Source organism: Ascaphus truei, chromosome 8, assembly GCF_040206685.1.
Source record: "Ascaphus truei isolate aAscTru1 chromosome 8, aAscTru1.hap1, whole genome shotgun sequence".
NCBI classification, from domain to species: domain Eukaryota; kingdom Metazoa; phylum Chordata; class Amphibia; order Anura; family Ascaphidae; genus Ascaphus; species Ascaphus truei.
The window spans coordinates 69,028,745-69,046,051 of record NC_134490.1 but is presented as its reverse complement, the minus strand read 5'-3'; positions in this window follow the sequence as shown (position 1 = coordinate 69,046,051).

The following is a 17,307-nucleotide window of genomic DNA, read 5'->3' as shown; positions in this document are numbered from 1 at the left end:
CCCCTGCACCTCACATCATTCTCCCCCCTGCACCTCACATAATTCTCCCCCCCTGCACCTCACATCATTCTCTCCCCCTGCACCTCACATCATTCTCCCCCCCCCCTGCACCTCACATCACTCTCCCCCCTGCATCTCACACCATTCTCCCCCCCTACACCTCACATCACTCTCCCCCCCTGCACCTCACATCATTCTCCCCCCTTGCACCTCCAATCACACCCCTGCACCTCCAACCACCCTCCCCTGCACCTCCAATGACCTCCCCTGCACCTCCAATGACCCCCCTGCACCTCCAATGACCCCCCCCTGCACCTCCAATGACCCCCCCTGCACCTCCAATGGCCCCCCCCTGCACCTCCAATGACCCCCCCCTGCACCTCCAATGACCCCCCTTCACCTCCAGTGACCCCCCCACACCTCCAATGACCCCCCCTGCACCTCCAATCACCCCCTATCACCCCCCTGCACCTCCAATCAACCCCCCTGCACCTCCAATCACCACCCCTGCACCTCCAATCACCACCCCTGCACCTCCAATCACCCCCCCTGCACCTCCAATCACCCCCCCTGCACCTCCAATCACCACCCCTGCACCTCCAATCACCACCCCTGCACCTCCAATCACCCCCCCCTGCACCTCCAATCACCCCCCCTGCACCTCCAATCAACCCCCCCTGCAACTCCAATCACCTCCCCCTGCACCTCCAATCACCCCCCCCCTGCACCTCCAATCACCTCCCCCTGCACCTCCAATCACCCCCCCCTGCACCTCCAATCACCCCCCCCCTGCACCTCCAATCACCCCCCTCCCTGCACCTCCAATCACCCCCCCTGCACCTCACCCCCTGCACCTCACATCACCCTTCCTGCACCTCACCTCCCCTGTACCTCACCTTCCCTGCACCTCACCCCCCTGTACCGCACCTTCCCTGCACCTCACCTCAATGCACCTCACATCACCTCCGGGACCGCGGGGAATCGCAGCCATTTTTTTTTTTAAAGTTTTTTTTAAGTTTTTTTTTTAATTTTTATTTTTAAATCTCATCGCGGGCCGCACAGAGAGGCTGGGCGGGCCGTATGTTGTGCAGGCCTGATGTACAGCATACCACATTCCTAGACGTGCAGTAGTATACTATGATCCTTTATTTAATATTAAGTGTTTGATGTTTGTGACTGGCTTTGGGATCTTGGCATATATGTTTACAAAGTTTGCAGTGTGTGATGTTGCATGGTCTTGTACAATTCTCAGCGTCCTTGAGTTCGTTAGCAAGTTTTCTGTTGACTAACTTCTGTCTGAGGTATGGCAGTTGCTGGAACTGCAGAATGTGATGTTTGGGGAGATGTCTTTTAATGTTTGATACACTGTCAGCATAGGTTGCATATCTTTGATTATTTTTCGCATTCACTCTAGGGCTGGGTTGTATGTGGCTACTAGTGGTATGCGTGTGGTTGTTTTTTTCTTTTTGAAATGGAGCAGGTATTCTTGTGGGGTAAAATCGATGGAACCGCGCTATTGCTGTCTGTGATGATGGAGAGGATTTGGCCCGGGATTAAAGGGGTTACACCCCAATTGGCCACCCTCTAACCTCACCAGGGAGGCAAGGGGTTAACTGGGCTGTGGCCCAGTAGTGTGATTTAACCCTTGTCATAACCTGAAAATGTATATTCCCTGTTCCCCCATGTTTTATTGTTAATCAGTGTCTGCATCACACACACACTGGGATCCATCCGGGAGCACAAGGGTTAATAGTGGTATAGTGATTATAGCCCTTTGTGTAATTTTCCCGCCTTTTCAGGCACCATTTTGCAGGTTCCCATAGGCCGCCATTAGGGCTCAATGCTTTTTAATGGTGAATCTTGCTCTGAAGTCCGGTTCCTGAGAAGACCAGCAGATGGCGTCCGAGAGGGAGAGCGGCGGTTTCCCATTGAAAGTCTATGGGCTCATTGACTTCAATGGAGAAACCCTCGAAGGAGCTTTCCAGGAACGAGTTGGCTGCCTTCCAAACCGCTTAACCGCAAAGCGGATACATTTTCAATAGGAGAGCTTTGATCACTTACAAGTCAAGTTCAACGACAAGTGGCGTGGGAATAAACTGTTCTGGGGGCCCTAGAAATAAAATTCTTTCTGTCCCTAGTTCCTAGACCTCCCCCCACTCGACCACAACCGGGTCCCCGTATCCTGGACCCCCGATAAGGGTCGAAACGAGAAGAGCGGGTCGCGCCATAGGCTTCAATGGCGGCGGAAGAAACAGCTCAGAAAAATGACTAAGTGTGAAATGCTGTAATTTAGGAATCCATATCTCCGTTTCCGGAGGGACCAGAGGATCAAGGCTTGGGGTATCTGTAGTCACTGCTCCGGCATTACTGCAGAACCATCCTTGACCCTCTTGGACCAACCCGACGGAGTATGGACGTAAATTCATATCTCCGGTTCTGGAATGCCCAGAGGGATGGGATTTGGGTGGCATGAAGCCAAAGTTCCGGCTTTAATGCATGCCCATTCCCAGCCCCCTCAGACCAACCAGACGGAGTATGGACAAATGTAAAGATTTGTGGATTTTCTCATAGACTTCAATGGCGGCGGTTCCCCATTGAAAGTCTATGGTAGGAAATTCCATTGACTACAACGGCGGAGTTGCTCCATTGAAACCCATGGCGGCGGAGCCCGTTGTTTTCAATGGGGATTTAGTGAAAAGCTGAGATTTCTTTTTAGCGGAGATTTTTGTATTAAAATGAAAAATAATTTAAGGTGCATTTGTGTAACTCCAGTTCCGAAGGTCGTAGCACGTCGGTTTTTGGACCATATGGTGTCCCCGTTCCGACATTGAGAACTGGGAAGTTTGGATCTGCTGGACCCAGCGGAACCGGATATTTTAATACGTTTATGTTTTAGGTTTAATACTGTGATTCAAGGTATGGGTAAAACCCAGAGGAAATTTCTTTGCATACCAGGATAGCAGATGGCCCTAGAGGCGACCCAATGTCTAGGACTTAAGTATTGTTCAAAGGGTTTTGTCATCCTCCCTGTTTACCTGAGGGCGGAAAAGGCTCAAACCAGAGCAGTCTTTAAGTGTCCCATTTCACACCTTTCAACAAAGGTTTTCCTGCCAGCACTCCAAACGGATAGACTGGCTGGCATTCCTGGTGCAAATGTGGGGCTTCAGAAATGAGACCCCAGAGTTCTACTGCGCATGTGCTAACTAGCAGGGGGGCATGGGTCAGAATGCTTTCCCACGTTAGTGAGTGGCTGGAGGTAATTGAAAGCCAATCACCTGTACTTAAGGTTAAGGATAGGGCCACAAAAGGTATATAATCTGTGGTCAAGCCCTTATCCAGTGTTGTTCACGTTTTTCAAGTTCTTCAAGTGTTCAGTCTATTCTATACCATCTTGATTGCTGAGAGAAACGCTATGCACTGTCTTCCTGCCAGAGGTCTTTTCATGTCTTTGGTGTCTTGATGACTATGAAGAGTGCTGTATGAACTGCCAGTCCAGATATGACTGCTTCATCATTTCCATTTTAAGTAAGTGTCTATATTTTTGCCTGTTATTTGTACATTTCTGTGTGTTCACCTTTATCAAGGAATAAATTATATTTTATCATATCTAAGTCTCGTCCCAGTTCAGACCCAGTGATAAATATATATCAACTGTTATATATATTTATGTGTGACTTATACAGCCTGCCATAATCTCACCGTGACACTGTCTTAAAAATGCTCCTTGATAAATCTGAGCCCCTTGCAGCTGTCAGTCAGGAGGTACTCCCAAACACTCCTATGTGAGGTCTCCCGAAGGAGGTCTCACTGACAAATGACAAGACAATGCAAACAGCGCACAGGGGATCAGTATTAGAAATAATGTATACATTTAATATAAAAACAAAGAATCACTATGTCCCACATAGGACCAGATGATCATTTTAAAACACAAAAACGTTGTAAAAATGACAATATCAAAAAGCTAATTGATTAAATGAGACAACCAAAAAAAAAAACATGATATATGCAAATGTACATATACAGAAACCAGTGCATACAGTAATTAGAACAACAATTAGATGCAAGTGCAAAAAACAACCACAGGAGGGGTGGGGGGGTGTAAAGAACCCTTTCCTTTGTTGCTGGTGAAATCTCCTTTCCTCCAACCTTAAGGGATGACCCCGAGTCCTTTGTACCGTACTTATTTTGAAAGTTCCTTGTACTGTCCCCGAATATATTTGTATATAGTTATCATATCCTCTCTTTTCTAATGTAAATAAATCTAATTTAGCTAGCCTCTCCTCATAAATTAGATGGTCCATCCCCTTTATTAATTTGGTGGCTCTTCTCTGCACTCTCACTAGTTCCATAATGTTTCTATCTTTAGTGTCAGAGCATATGCAGTGATATCTTATAGCATGGCTGTATGATGGCTCACTTTGTATGAGTGGGATGGAAGCTGGAGTTATGGAGCTAACTATATCTGTCTGTGGGTTTCAGATGTGTATAGTTTCATTCTTTTACTTGCTTAAAACAGTGTTTGTCAACAGGGGTACCGCGGGCATCCCTAAAGGGTTCCCTGTAATTTTCAGGTTATTTGAAAATTGTACCAAATACAGAAGAATTTACAATGCTTCTGCTCTCAGACGCGCTATTAGAGAGGGTTGGGGTTCCTTACAATGCATCTGATCTCAGACACGCTATTAGAGAGGGTTGGGGTTCCTTACAATGCATCTGATCTCAGACGCGCTATTAGAGAGGGTTGGGGTTCCTTACAATGCATCTGATCTCAGACACGCTATAAGTGGGGGTTTGGGTTTCTTAAAAAAACAGGCTGAAAACCACAGGCTTAAAAATTAGTCTCTTTGATAAAGCGCCTCCCGCGCGAAACGCGTTAGAATGTTTTTTTAATAATTTTGTGCCAAAAAATAGAAGTTTTACTTCCATTAACTTACCTGGTGGAGTTTTCTTCAGCTGTGCACCGCCGTTCTGTTTCCTATTAAATATTAGAACAGCAATTCCCACTTCTCAAGATATTTACCGGTTTAATTGCCAGTGGTTTCGCTCATAAATGAAAATGGCTGCCTAATAAGAGGCCGCAACGTGTGACGTGTGTATATCTTTCTTTATATAACGCCAATCAGGTATATAACGCTCCCCGTGTATTTCTCTCTCTCCCCCACCTCCTTCTTCCACCCCCTCTCTCCACTATCACTATCACTTAATTACCCCCTCTCATTCAATCCCGCTCCCTCAATCCACCCCTCCTTACACCTCCCCCCACTGACCACACACACCCCGATACCCATACAATTCCCCTCCACAATACCCACACAAGCCCCCACAATAATTACCCCCCCTCCCACACACAAAACTCAATACTTACCTTGCTGGTGGTCTCAGTACTCCCTAGCTCCTGCAAGCCTCTCTCCTGTGTCAGGCCTCTCTCCCACTGGTGTGTGCCCTGGCGAAAATAGAGGGGAGAAAGAGGCCTGGTGCGGGAAAGTGAGTCAGGCCCACAGGAGCTCGGAAGACCCGGTGCCCGGAGGCAACCAGAATTCCAGCGCCGGCCGCAACAGGTAGAGTGACCAGATTTTCAAATATAAAAACTGAGACACACTAAAAAATATTTAGAAAACAAATGAAATTCCAAACTGCACCCCCTCATCCTCTCTCCCCCCATCCTCTCTCTCCCCCCCATCCTCTTTCTCCCCATCCTCTCTCTCTCCCCCCATCCTCTCTCTCCCCCCCATCCTCTCTCTCTCCCCCCATCCTCTCCCCCCCATCCTCCCCCCCCCATCCTCCCCCCCCATCCTCTCCCCCCCATCCTCTCCCCCCATCCTCTCTCTCCCCCCCCCATCCTCTCACCCCCATCCACTCCCCCCCATCCTCTCCCCCCCCATCCTCTCTCTCCCCCCCATCCTCTCTATCTCCATCCCCATCCTCTCTCTCCCCCCAATCCTCTCTCTCCCCCCCCATCCTCTCTCTCCCCCCCCATCCTCTCTCTCCCCCCCATCCTCTCTCCCCCCCATCCTCTCTCCCCCCCCATCCTCTCCCCCCCATCCTCTCCCTCCCCCATCCTCTCTCCCCCCCATCCTCTCCCTCCCTCCCCATCCTCTCTCCCCCCCCCATCCCCTCTCCCCCCCATCCTCGCCCCCCCATCCTCTCTCCCCCCCCACCCTCTCTCCCCCCCCATCCTCTCTCCCCCCCATCCTCTCTCCCCCCCTTCCTCTCTCCCCCACCATCCTCTCCCTCCCCATCCTCTCCCCCTCCCCATCCTCTCTCCCCCCATCCTCTCTCCCCCCCCATCCTCTCTCCCCCCCTCCCCATCCTCTCTCCCCCCATCCCCTCTCCCCCCCATCCTCGCCCCCCCATCCTCTCTCCCCCCCACCCTCTCTCCCCCCCATCCTCTCTCCCCCCCATCCTCTCTCCCCCCCCCTTCCTCTCTCCCCCACCATCCTCTCCCTCCCCATCCTCTCCCCCTCCCCATCCTCTCTCCCCCCCATCCTCTCTCCCCCCCCCATCCTCTCTCCCCCCCATCCTCTCTCCCCCCCCATACTCTCTCCCCCCCCCATCCTCTCTCCCCCCCCATCCTCTCTCCCCCCCATCCTCTCTCCCCCCATCCTCTCCCTCCCCCATCCTCTCTCCCTCTCTCCATCCTCTCTCCCCCTCCCCATCCTCTCTCTCCCTCCCCCATCCTCTCCCTCCCCCATCCTCTCTCCCCCTCCCCATCCTCTCTCCCCCCCCATCCTCTCCCCCCCCATCCTCTCCCCCCCCATCCTCTCTCCCCCCCATCCTCTCTCCCCCCCATCCTCTCTCTCCTCCTCCCCCCCATCCTCTCTCTCTCCCCCCTCCCCCCATCCTCTCTCCTCTCCCCCTCCCCCCATCCTCTCTCTCTCTCCCCTCCCCCCATCCTCTCTCTCTCCCCCTCCCCCCATCCTCTCTCCCCCCCTCCCTCCCCCCCATCCTCTCTCCCCCCTCCCTCCCCCCCATCCTCTCTCCCCCTATCCTCTCTCTCCCCCATCATCCCTCCCCCCATCATCTCTCTCCCCCATCCTCTCTCTCCCCCTCCCCCCCATCCTCTCTCTCTCCCCCTCCCCCCCATCCTCTCTCTCCCCCATCCTCTCTCTCCCCCATCCTCTCTCTCCCCCTCCCTCCATCCTCTCTCCCCCTCCATCCTCTCCCCCCCATCCTGTCTCCCCCCCATCCTGTCTCCCCCCCCATCCTCTCTCCCCCCCATCCTCTCTCCCCCCCATCCTCTCTCCCCCCCATCCTCTCTCTCTCCCCCCCCCCATCCTCTCTCTCCCCCTCCCCCCATCCTCTCTCTCTCCCCTCCCCCCCTCCCTCCCTCCCCCCCATCCTCTCTCCCCCTCCCTCCCCCATCCTCTCTCCCCCTCCCTCCTCCATCTCTCCCCCCTCCCTCCCCCCTCTCTCCCCCCCTCCCTCTCTCCCCTCCCCTCCATCCTCTCTCCCCCCCATCCTCTCTCCCCCCCATCCTCTCTCCCCCCCATCCTCCCTCCCCCCATCATCTCTCTCCCCCATCATCTCTCTCCCCCCTCCCCCCATCCTCTCTCTCTCCCCCTCCCCCCCATCCTCTCTCTCCCCATCCTCTCTCTCCCCCTCCCCCCATCCTCTCTCCCCCTCCCCCCCATCCTCTCTCCCCCTCCCCCCCCATCCTCTCTCTCTCCCCTCATCCTCTCTCTCCCCCATCCTCTCTCTCCCCCTCCCCCCATCCTCTCTCCCCATCCTCTCTCCCCCTCCCCCCATCCTCTCTCTCTCCCCCTCCCCCCCATCCTCTCTCCCCCTCCCCCCATCTCTCTCCCCCCTCCCTCCGCCCCATCCTCTCTCCCCCTCCCCCCATCCTCTCTCCCCCCTCCCCCCATCCTCTCTCCCCATCCTCTCTCCCCCTCCCCCCATCCTCTCTCTCTCCCCCTCCCCCCCATCCTCTCTCCCCCCTCCCCCCCAACCTCTCCCCCCATCCTCTCTCTCCCCCCCCATCCTCTCCCCCCCATCCTCTCTCTCCCCCCATCCTCTCTCTCCCCCTCCCCCCATCCTCTCTCCCCCCTCCCTCCCCCCCATCCTCTCTCCCCCCTCCCTCCCCCCCCATCCTCCCTCCCCCCATCCTCCCTCCCCCCATCCTCTCTCTCTCCCCCCCCATCCTCTCCCCCATCCTCTCTCCCCCCTCCCCCCCCCCATCCTCTCTCTCTCTCCCCCCCCGTCCTCTCTCCCCCCTCCCTCCCCCCCCATCCTCTCTCCCCCTCCCCCCCCATCCTCTCTCCCCCTCCCCCCCATCCTCTCTCCCCCTCCCCCATCCTCCCTCCCCCCATCCTACTTCCCCCCCATCCTCTCTCTCCCCCTCCCCCCATCCTCTCCCCCCCTCCCTCCCCCCCATCCTCTCTCTCCCCCCATCCTCTCTCCCCCCATCCTCTCTCCCCCCCTCCCTCCCCCCCCATCCTCTCTCTCCCCACCATCCTCTCTCCCCCCATCCTCTCTCCCCCCCCATCCCTCTCTCCCCCCCATCCTCTCTCTCCCCCTCCCCCCCATCCTCTCTCCCCCCCATCCTCTCTCTCCCCCTCCCCCCATCCTCTCTCTCCCCCTCCCCCCCATCCTCTCTCTCCCCCCCATCCTCTCTCCCCCCATCCTCTCTCCCCCCCCATCCTCTCTCCCCCCCATTCTCTCTCTCCCCCCTCCCCCCCATCCTCTCTCCCCCCCATCCTCTCTCTCCCCCTCCCCCCATCCTCTCTCTCCCCCTCCCCCCCATCCTCTCTCTCTCCCCCTCCCTCCCATCCTCTCTCCCCCCTCCCTCCCTCCCTCCATCCTCTCTCCCCCCCTCCCTCCCCATCTTCTCTCCCCCTCCCCCCCATCCTCTCTCCCCCCTCCTTCCCCCCATCCTCTCCCCCCCTCCCTCCCCCCCCATCCTCTCTCCCCCCCTCCCTCCCCCCCCATCCTCTCTCTCCCCCCATCCTCTCTCCCCCCATCCTCTCTCCCCCCCCATCCTCTCTCCCCCCCATCCTCTCTCTCCCCCTCCCCCCATCCTCTCTCCCCCCCATCCTCTCTCTCCCCCCTCCCCCCATCCTCTCTCTCCCCCTCCCCCCATCCTCTCTCTCCCCCTCCCCCCCATCCTCTCTCTCTCCCCCTCCCTCCCCATCCTCTCTCCCCCTCCCTCCCTCCATCCTCTCTCCCCCCTCCCTCCCCATCTTCTCTCCCCCTCCCCCCCATCCTCTCTCCCCCCTCCTTCCCCCCATCATCTCCCCCCTCCCTCCCCATCCTCTCTCCCCCCTCCCTCCCCCCATCCTCTCTCCCCTCCCTCCCCCATCCTCTCTCCCCCCTCCCTCCCCCCATCCTCTCTCCCCCCATCCTCTCTCCCCCCTCCCTCCCCCCATCCTCTCTCCCCCCTCCCTCCCCCCATCCTCTCTCCCCCTCCCTCCCCCCATCCTCTCTCCCCCCTCCTCCCCCCATCCTCTCTCCCCCCATCCCCTCTCCCCCCTCCTCTCTCCCCCATCCTCTCCCCCCATCCTCTCTCCCCCCATCCTCTCTCACCACCCCCCTCCCTCCCCCCATCCTCTCTCCCCCCTCCCTCCCCCCATCCTCTCTCCCCCCTTCCTCCCCCCATCCTCTCTCCCCCTCCCTCCCCCCATCCTCTCTCCCCCTCCCTCCCCCATCCTCTCTCCCCCTCCCTCCCCCCATCCTCTCTCCCCCCTCCCTCCCCCCATCCTCTCTCCCCCCATCCTCTCTCCCCCCTCCCTCCCCATCCTCTCTCCCCCCTCCCTCCCCATCCTCTCTCCCCCTCCCTCCCCATCCTCTCTCCCCCCTCCCTCCCCATCCTCTCTCCCCCCTCCCTCCCCATCCTCTCTCCCCCCTCCCTCCCCATCCTCTCTCCCCCCTCCTTCCCCATCCTCTCCCCCCTCCTTCCTCATCCTCTCTCCCCCCTCCCTCCCCATCCTCTCTCCCCCCCATCCTCTCTCCCCCCTCCCTCCCCCCATCCTCTCTCCCCCCTCCCTCCCCCCCATCCTCTCTCCCCCCCTCCCTCCCCCATCCTCTCTCCCCCCTCCCTCCCCCCATCCTCTCTCCCCCCTCCCTCCCCCATCCCTCCCCCCCCCCATCCTCTCTCCCTCCCCCCATCCTCTCACCCCCCCCCATTCTCACCCCCCTCCCTCCCCCCCATCCTCTCTCCCCCCTCCCTCCCCCCATCCTCTCTCCCCCCTCCCCTCCCCCCATCCTCTCTCCCCCCTCCCTCCCCCCATCCTCTCTCCCCCCTCCCTCCCCCCATCCTCTCTCCCCCCATCCCCTCTCCCCCTCCTCTCTCCCCCCATCCTCTCTCTCTCCCCCATCCTCTCTCCCCCCTCCCTCCCCATCCTCTCTCCCCCCCTCCCCTCCCCATCCTCTCTCCCCCCATCCTCTCTCCCCCTCCCTCCCCCAATCCTCTCTCCCCCCTCCCTCCCCCATCATCTCTCCCCCTCCCTCCCCCCCCATCCTCTCTCCCCTCCCTCCCCCCATCCTCTCTCCCCCCTCCCTCCCCCATCCTCTCTCCCCCCATCCTCTCTCCCCCCTCCCTCCCATCCTCTCTCCCCCCTCCCTCCCCATCCTCTCTCCCCCCTCCCTCCCCATCCTCTCTCCCCCCTCCCTCCCCATCCTCTCTCCCCCCTCCTTCCCCATCCTCTCCCCCCTCCTTCCCCATCCTCTCTCCCCCCTCTCTCCCCCCCCATCCTCTCTCCCCCTCCCTCCCCCCCATCCTCTCCCCATCCTCTCTCCCCCATCCTCTCTCCCCCCTCCCTCCCCCCCCATCCCTCCCCCCCATCCTCTCTCCCTCCCCCCCATCCTCTCACCCCTCCCCATTCTCTCTCCCCCCTCCCTCCCCCCCATCCTCTCTCCCCCCTCCTCCCCCCATCCTCTCTCCCCCTCCCTCCCCCACCCTCTCTCCCCCTCCCTCCCCCCACCCTCTCTCCCCCCCCCTCTCTCCCCCCCCCTCCCTCCCACCCTCTCCCCCCCCCTCCCTCCCACCCTCTCCCCCCCCCTCCCTCCCCCCCACCCTCTCCCCCCCCTCCCTCCCCCCCACCCTCTCTCCCCCCCCTCCCTCCCACCCTCTCTCCCCCCCCTCCCCCCCTCCCTCCCCCCCACCCTCTCTCCCCCCCCCTCCCTCCCCCCCACCCTCTCTCCCCCCCCTCCCTCCCCCCCATCCTCTCTCCCCCTCCCTCCCCCCCATCCTCTCTCACCCCTCCCTCCCCCCATCCTCTCTCCCCCCTCCCTCCCCCCCATCCTCCCCCCCATCCTCTCTCCCTCCCCCCCATCCTCTCACCCCCCCATTCTCTCTCCCCCCTCCCTCCCCCCCATCCTCTCTCCCCCCTCCTCCCCCCCATCCTCTCACCCCCCCCATCCTCTCACCCCCCCCCCATCCTCTCACACCCCCCCCCCCATCCTCTCACACCCCCCCCCCATCCTCTCACACCCCCCCATCCTCTCACACCCCCCCCCCATCCTCTCACACCCCCCCCATCCTCTCACACCCCCCCCCATCCTCTCACACCCCCCCCCATCCTCTCACACCCCCCCCCATTCTCTCTCCCCCCTATCCTCTCTCCCCCCTCCTCCCCCCCATCCTCTCTCCCCCTCCCTCCCCCCCATCCTCTCTCCCCCCCATCTTCTCTCCCCCCCATCCTCTCCCCCCCCCATCCTCTCCCCCCCCCATCCTCTCTCCCCCCATCATCTCTCTACCCCCCCCATCCTCTCTCTCCCTCCCCCATCCACACCCCAGCACAGACACACACAGGGAGATCTAGGGAAGAGCAGCTCTGGAGTGCTCATCAATGCCACCTGCTGCCCAGAAGCTGTAGTGGTTAAGCAGACAGACAGCCCTGCTCTCCTCCTTCCTCCTACCGGCTACAACTGTTCTAATCTGATCACCCCGCACACCGAAGCCAGGATCCACCTCTGATCTCCTCCAACCTCCGCTTTCCTCCTAACCACCGAAACCAGGACAGCTCATTAATAACCGGGCCTGTCTCGGCTACACCGGGACATCTGGTCACTGTACGCCCAGGCGCCCCCCACAGCTGCCGGGCCCGGGACTCTCCCCCCCCCCTATCTGTAGCACTGTTTACCCAATTAAACCTATCACTGCCCTGTGTTCACTTCAGAGGCAGGACTGCCCCTTAAAGTGGTTAAAAAAAAAAAAAGGAGGGGTACCTGATTTCTAAAAATTATACACCAGCTAAACCTTTGGTCAAAGGTTGAACATTGCTTAAGAAAGATTTATACTGCATTAATGCTATAAAGGCAAGGAGTTTTTCTAAAATAAGTCCCTACAAAAAGTGGAACTGTAACAATGAGCTAATAACTTTGAAGCAGGTGCATTAAAGGTCTGGAATAGCTGAAGACAGCTTAATTGGTATAATGAGTTGTGTGGCTCAAACATTAGGTGACTTTGGCAATTACCCCATCCCTTTTTCTTTTATGTACCCTATATTTGGTTTATAAAATACCAATAAACATATGGTTTTAAAAAACAAACACAAAAAAAAAAACCTTTAAATAAAATTTCATATATTTCGTCACTGTGGCAGTGTCAGAGATTGTTGTATTTTAGTGGGGTGATCCTAAATAATGCAGGGAAATAGTACTACAATGTTTAAGTCATCCCTAAACCTGGTGTTACTCCCATCCACACTCTGAAATAGGGACAAAAAACTGTTCCTGATTTAGGCAATGTTATTTTATCTTATTCGCCTTCATTTTACGTAGTTTAGTGAGCCAGGGCCAGTAAGACAGAGTTAAGGCGTATGGTTGCACATTTTAATGGTCAATTGCATCTGTAGGAAGCTGACATCATTTAATGTTGATGCCTAAACATGACATGTAAGCATCCAGGCTCAACACCAGGCCTCTCAAGTGTCCGCTATTTGGATTAAAAGCAGCAGTCCAAGCTGCCGGTTTTTTTTTTTTAATTTTATTTTTTCCCCCCTTTAATATGTGCATCAATACAAGCCACACAATGATAAGTAATTAGCTAAGTTGCTGTCAGGAAGCAGGGCTCACGCAACAATTCTGCGTCCGGGAAACGACTCCACCCAGTGAGTATAAAGGGGCTCGCCCTGGGTGCCATTTCTCCTTGCCCCCTTTCCAGTGACGAGTTCCCCAAGAAGCTTTTCATTCCGGTCACTCTTTCGGCCCCTTCATATCGCGCCTCTGCGGCCGCCTTTGTTGATTCCGGAGCAGGTGGGAACTTTGTGGATCAGGAATTCACGAAGCTTAATAATATTCCACTCATTAGGAAGAGAGTACCCATCGGACTAGAAGGGATCGACGGTCGACCCTTGAACCCGGCCTTCATTTCCCTCGAGACGATTCCCCTCACCTTATCTTCCACCGATGGCCACACTGGAAACCTTACGTTGGATGTGATTCATTCCCCCGGGAACCAGGTAACCCTTGGCCTACCCTGGCTCCAGCAGCACAATCCCCGTATTGACTGGAGGGCGCGCACTCCTATACAATGGGCACCAAAACCGAAGGAGTTACTCCTCTCTAGCACCATTCCTCTCATGCAACACGCTGGGATTACGGTTCTGTCAACTCCCAAGATCGACCTACCTGAGGTCTACTCCGATTTCCTGGACGTCTTTTGCAAGACTAGAGCTGAAGTTTTGTCCCCCCACAGGTCCTACGACTGTCCTATCGACCTGATTCCTGGTGCCACACTTCCTAGATCCAAGTCCTATCCTCTCTCCGTTCCAGAGACCAAGGCCATGGACAAATACATCCGTGAAAACCTCGAGAAGGGCTTCATATGCCATTCATCCTCCCCCGCCGGTGCCGGTTTTTTTTTCTCGTTAAAAAGAAAGACAACTCTCTCCGACCTTGCATCGACTATCGGGGTCTCAACCGGATCACGGTCAAGAACCGGTACCCCCTCCCTCTCATATCCGAACTGTTTGATAGACTCCAGGGGGCTAAGATCTTCACGAAATTGGACCTCCGGGGGCGTACAACCTTATTCGTATTCGGGAGGGTGACGAATGGAAGACCGCCTTCAATACACATAGCGGTCACTACGAATACTTGGTGATGCCCTTCGGGCTCTGTAACGCACCAGCGGTCTTTCAGGACTTCATAAATGAAATTTTCTGAGACGTACTCAATTCTTTTGTTATCGTATACCTAGACGATATTCTCATCTTTTCCAGCAATCTCCAGGATCACATTCGACACACCAGGCTCGTCCTTTCCTGTCTCCGTTCCAATCACTTGTACGCCAAAATGGAAAAATGCCTCTTTCATCTGTCCTCTACGCACTTCCTTGGATACATCATCTCGGACAAGGGTTTCTCTATGGACCCCGAGAAACTCAAAGCCATTCTCAACTGGACACAGCCCAATTCCCTCAAGGCTATTCAATGTTTTTTAGGCTTTTCGAATTACTATCGAAGGTTTATTCGGAATTTTTCTACCTTAATTGCACCCATCACCGTTCTCACGAAAAAAGGAGTCGACCCCTCAGTTTGGTCTCCTGAGGCAGCCTCAGCCTTCGAAACTTTAAAACGTACATTCATTTCCGCCCCTATTCTTCGACATCCTGACACGATTCTGCCCTTTATCCTGGAGGTTGATGCATCGGATTGCGGTGCAGGAGCCATGCTCTCTCAAAGATCTTCCCTGCAAGACCAGTTGCACCCCTGCGTTTTTTTCTCAAATTTTTTTTCCTCTGCTGAGAAGAACTACGATGTGGGCAATAGAGAACTGCTGGCTATTAAGATGGCTCTTCTGGAGTGGAGACACCTTCTGGAGGGGTCTAGAGAGCCCATTTCTATCCTTACTGACCATAAGAACCTTCTTTATATTGAGACTGCACGTCGCCTGGGCTCCCGCCAGGCCCGCTGGTCACTCTTCTTCAGATTTAACTACATCCAAGGCGGACGCTTTATCCAGACAGTTCTCCCCGGAGGAGAGACCCGAAGAAGTTCCCGAGACTATTCTGCCCAAGGGACTAATAATTTATGCGGCCTCATTCAACATTCTGGACAAGATCCTTAGGGCTCAAAGAAACATTCCAGGTGGTTTAGAGGTACCAGAAGGGAGGTTGTATGCTGCTCATGAATTTCGTCCCAAAATCTTAGAGTGGGTCATTCTGCCCGCTCTGCAGGACATCCCGGCTTCCGAAAAACCCTGGACCTTATCCAACGTACCTTTTGATGGCCTAATATGGCTAGTACCATCCGGGAGTTCACCAGCGCCTGCCCTACTTGCGCTCAGAGCAAAGCCCTTCGACAAAAACCCTCCGGCTTACTTTTGCCTTACCCATTCTGGAAAGGCCCTGGTCCCATGTCTCTATGGACTTTATTGTTGAGTTACCCAGATCTAAAGGGATGAACACCATCTTAGTAGTAATGATCCCTTTTCTAAACAGGGACACTTTATTCCCCTCAAGGGCCTACCCACCTCACCCATCCTCGCGGACATTTTTTCCAAGGAGATTTTTCAGATTCATGGGATTCCCACTTCTATAGTTTCGTACAGGGGCTCCCAATTTGTATCCAGGTTCTGGCGCGCCTTCTCCAAAAGACTCGGAATTTCACTATCTTTTTCCTCAGGATATCATCCTCAAACAAATGGACAAACGGAGAGAGTCAACCAGACGTTAGAGCAATATCTGCTTTGTTTTGTGTCCGTGACCCAAGATAACTGGTCGGAACTGCTGCCTTGGGCAGCGTTTGCTATCAATTCCATGAAGAACGAATCTACCCGCGAATCCCCATTTTGTTTTATAAATTACGGATTCCATCCTGCTCGTCTTCCCATCTCCAATACTCCCTCAGGAGTGCCAGCTGCCGACGAACGGATATCTTTACTTCAGGACTCTTGGAACAAGGTTCAGTCATCTCTCCAGGAGGCTGCAGGAAGGTTCAAACTCCAGGCTGATCGACATCGCAAAGCTTCTCCCAGATACAAGCAAGGGGATAAGGTCTGGCTTTCGGCAAAAAATATTTGTCTAAAAACTCCTACCCCAAAATTGGCACCTAAATTTCTGGGACCATTTTCCATACTGGAACAAATTAACCCTGTCTCCTTCCGTCAACCACTTCCACCAGCAATGAAGATACCAAACGTTTTTCATACCTCGTTATTGAAGCCTTTTGTACAGAGAACTCTCTTTCCAGATTATACTCATAGACCCGACCCTGTGATTGTTCAAGGACACGAGGAGTACGAAATACAGTCTATAGTGGACTCACGTCTCTCTAGGGGGAAGGTCCAGTTTCTCGTACAGTGGAAGGGCTACGGTCCGGAGGAACACACCTGGCTTCCTCTAGGTCATATTCACGCCCCTACACTCTTAAAACGCTTCCACAAGAAGTATCCGTTAAAGCCTTGGAAGGATTGTCCAGAGTCCAATCCTCGAGGGGGGGGGGGGGTACTGTCAGGAAGCAGGGCTCACGCAACACCTCCTTACCTGCCTCAGAGGTCTTTGCTGCCGCCCCTCGCTCCCCGCTGACGTGTCCCCAGCGTGGGACTCGGCGATCTCGCCCGACGCCGGTTCTTGCGCCCGCCATCTTGTCGGGGCGCCCGCAGGAGGATCTTACGCAGCGCGCGCCTCCGGCAGTAATTTATTCACTCCTCCGACCCCCCGTGTACAGCTGCAGCCCCGCTCCTGCTCTTACACTCCACAGCTGATCACAGGCAAGGATCACAGCCTGCACCAGTCACAAGGCGCTCCACGGCACACCCCCTTCCCTGATTGGTCCCTCCTCATCTATTACCCCTGTTCTTCCTGGGAATCATTGCTCTGCATAGCTTCTGCTAGTTTGGCTAGTATTCGTGTGTGCTCTTGTTCTTCATATTCTTCAGGTTTGACCCGGCTTGGCTTTCTACTCCTCCTCTGGCTCTGGACCCCGGCTTACTCCTCACGACGCAGTCTCTCTCCGCCCTTCGATCTCAGCTCGCTCCTCTACCTCCCGGACCTCTGGCACCCTCGACCCCCGGCTATGGCAATCACCACGATTCTTCTACCTCCGGACACGGCAAATACCTTTGGTCCCCTTACTAACGACTCCTGGCCTGGCAACTACTACCACACTCCGGACACGCCCCTCTGCTGCGGGTGCGTGGTATTATACTTTCCACCTCAGTCTTGGGACGGGTCTGGTCTGCGGGCAGCACTACCGTGACAGTTGCCAATCGATCAGTGAAGATTCTGCTCAGGGGTTCACTAAATGGCTGTCAGTGCAGCAGAAGAGGACCAAAGATGCAAAATTTTGTGGGGAAGATCATGTGACCAGGCAGTCATTAAATACCGCCACTCCTCCTCTTACCATGAACCCCAAAACTGGAACA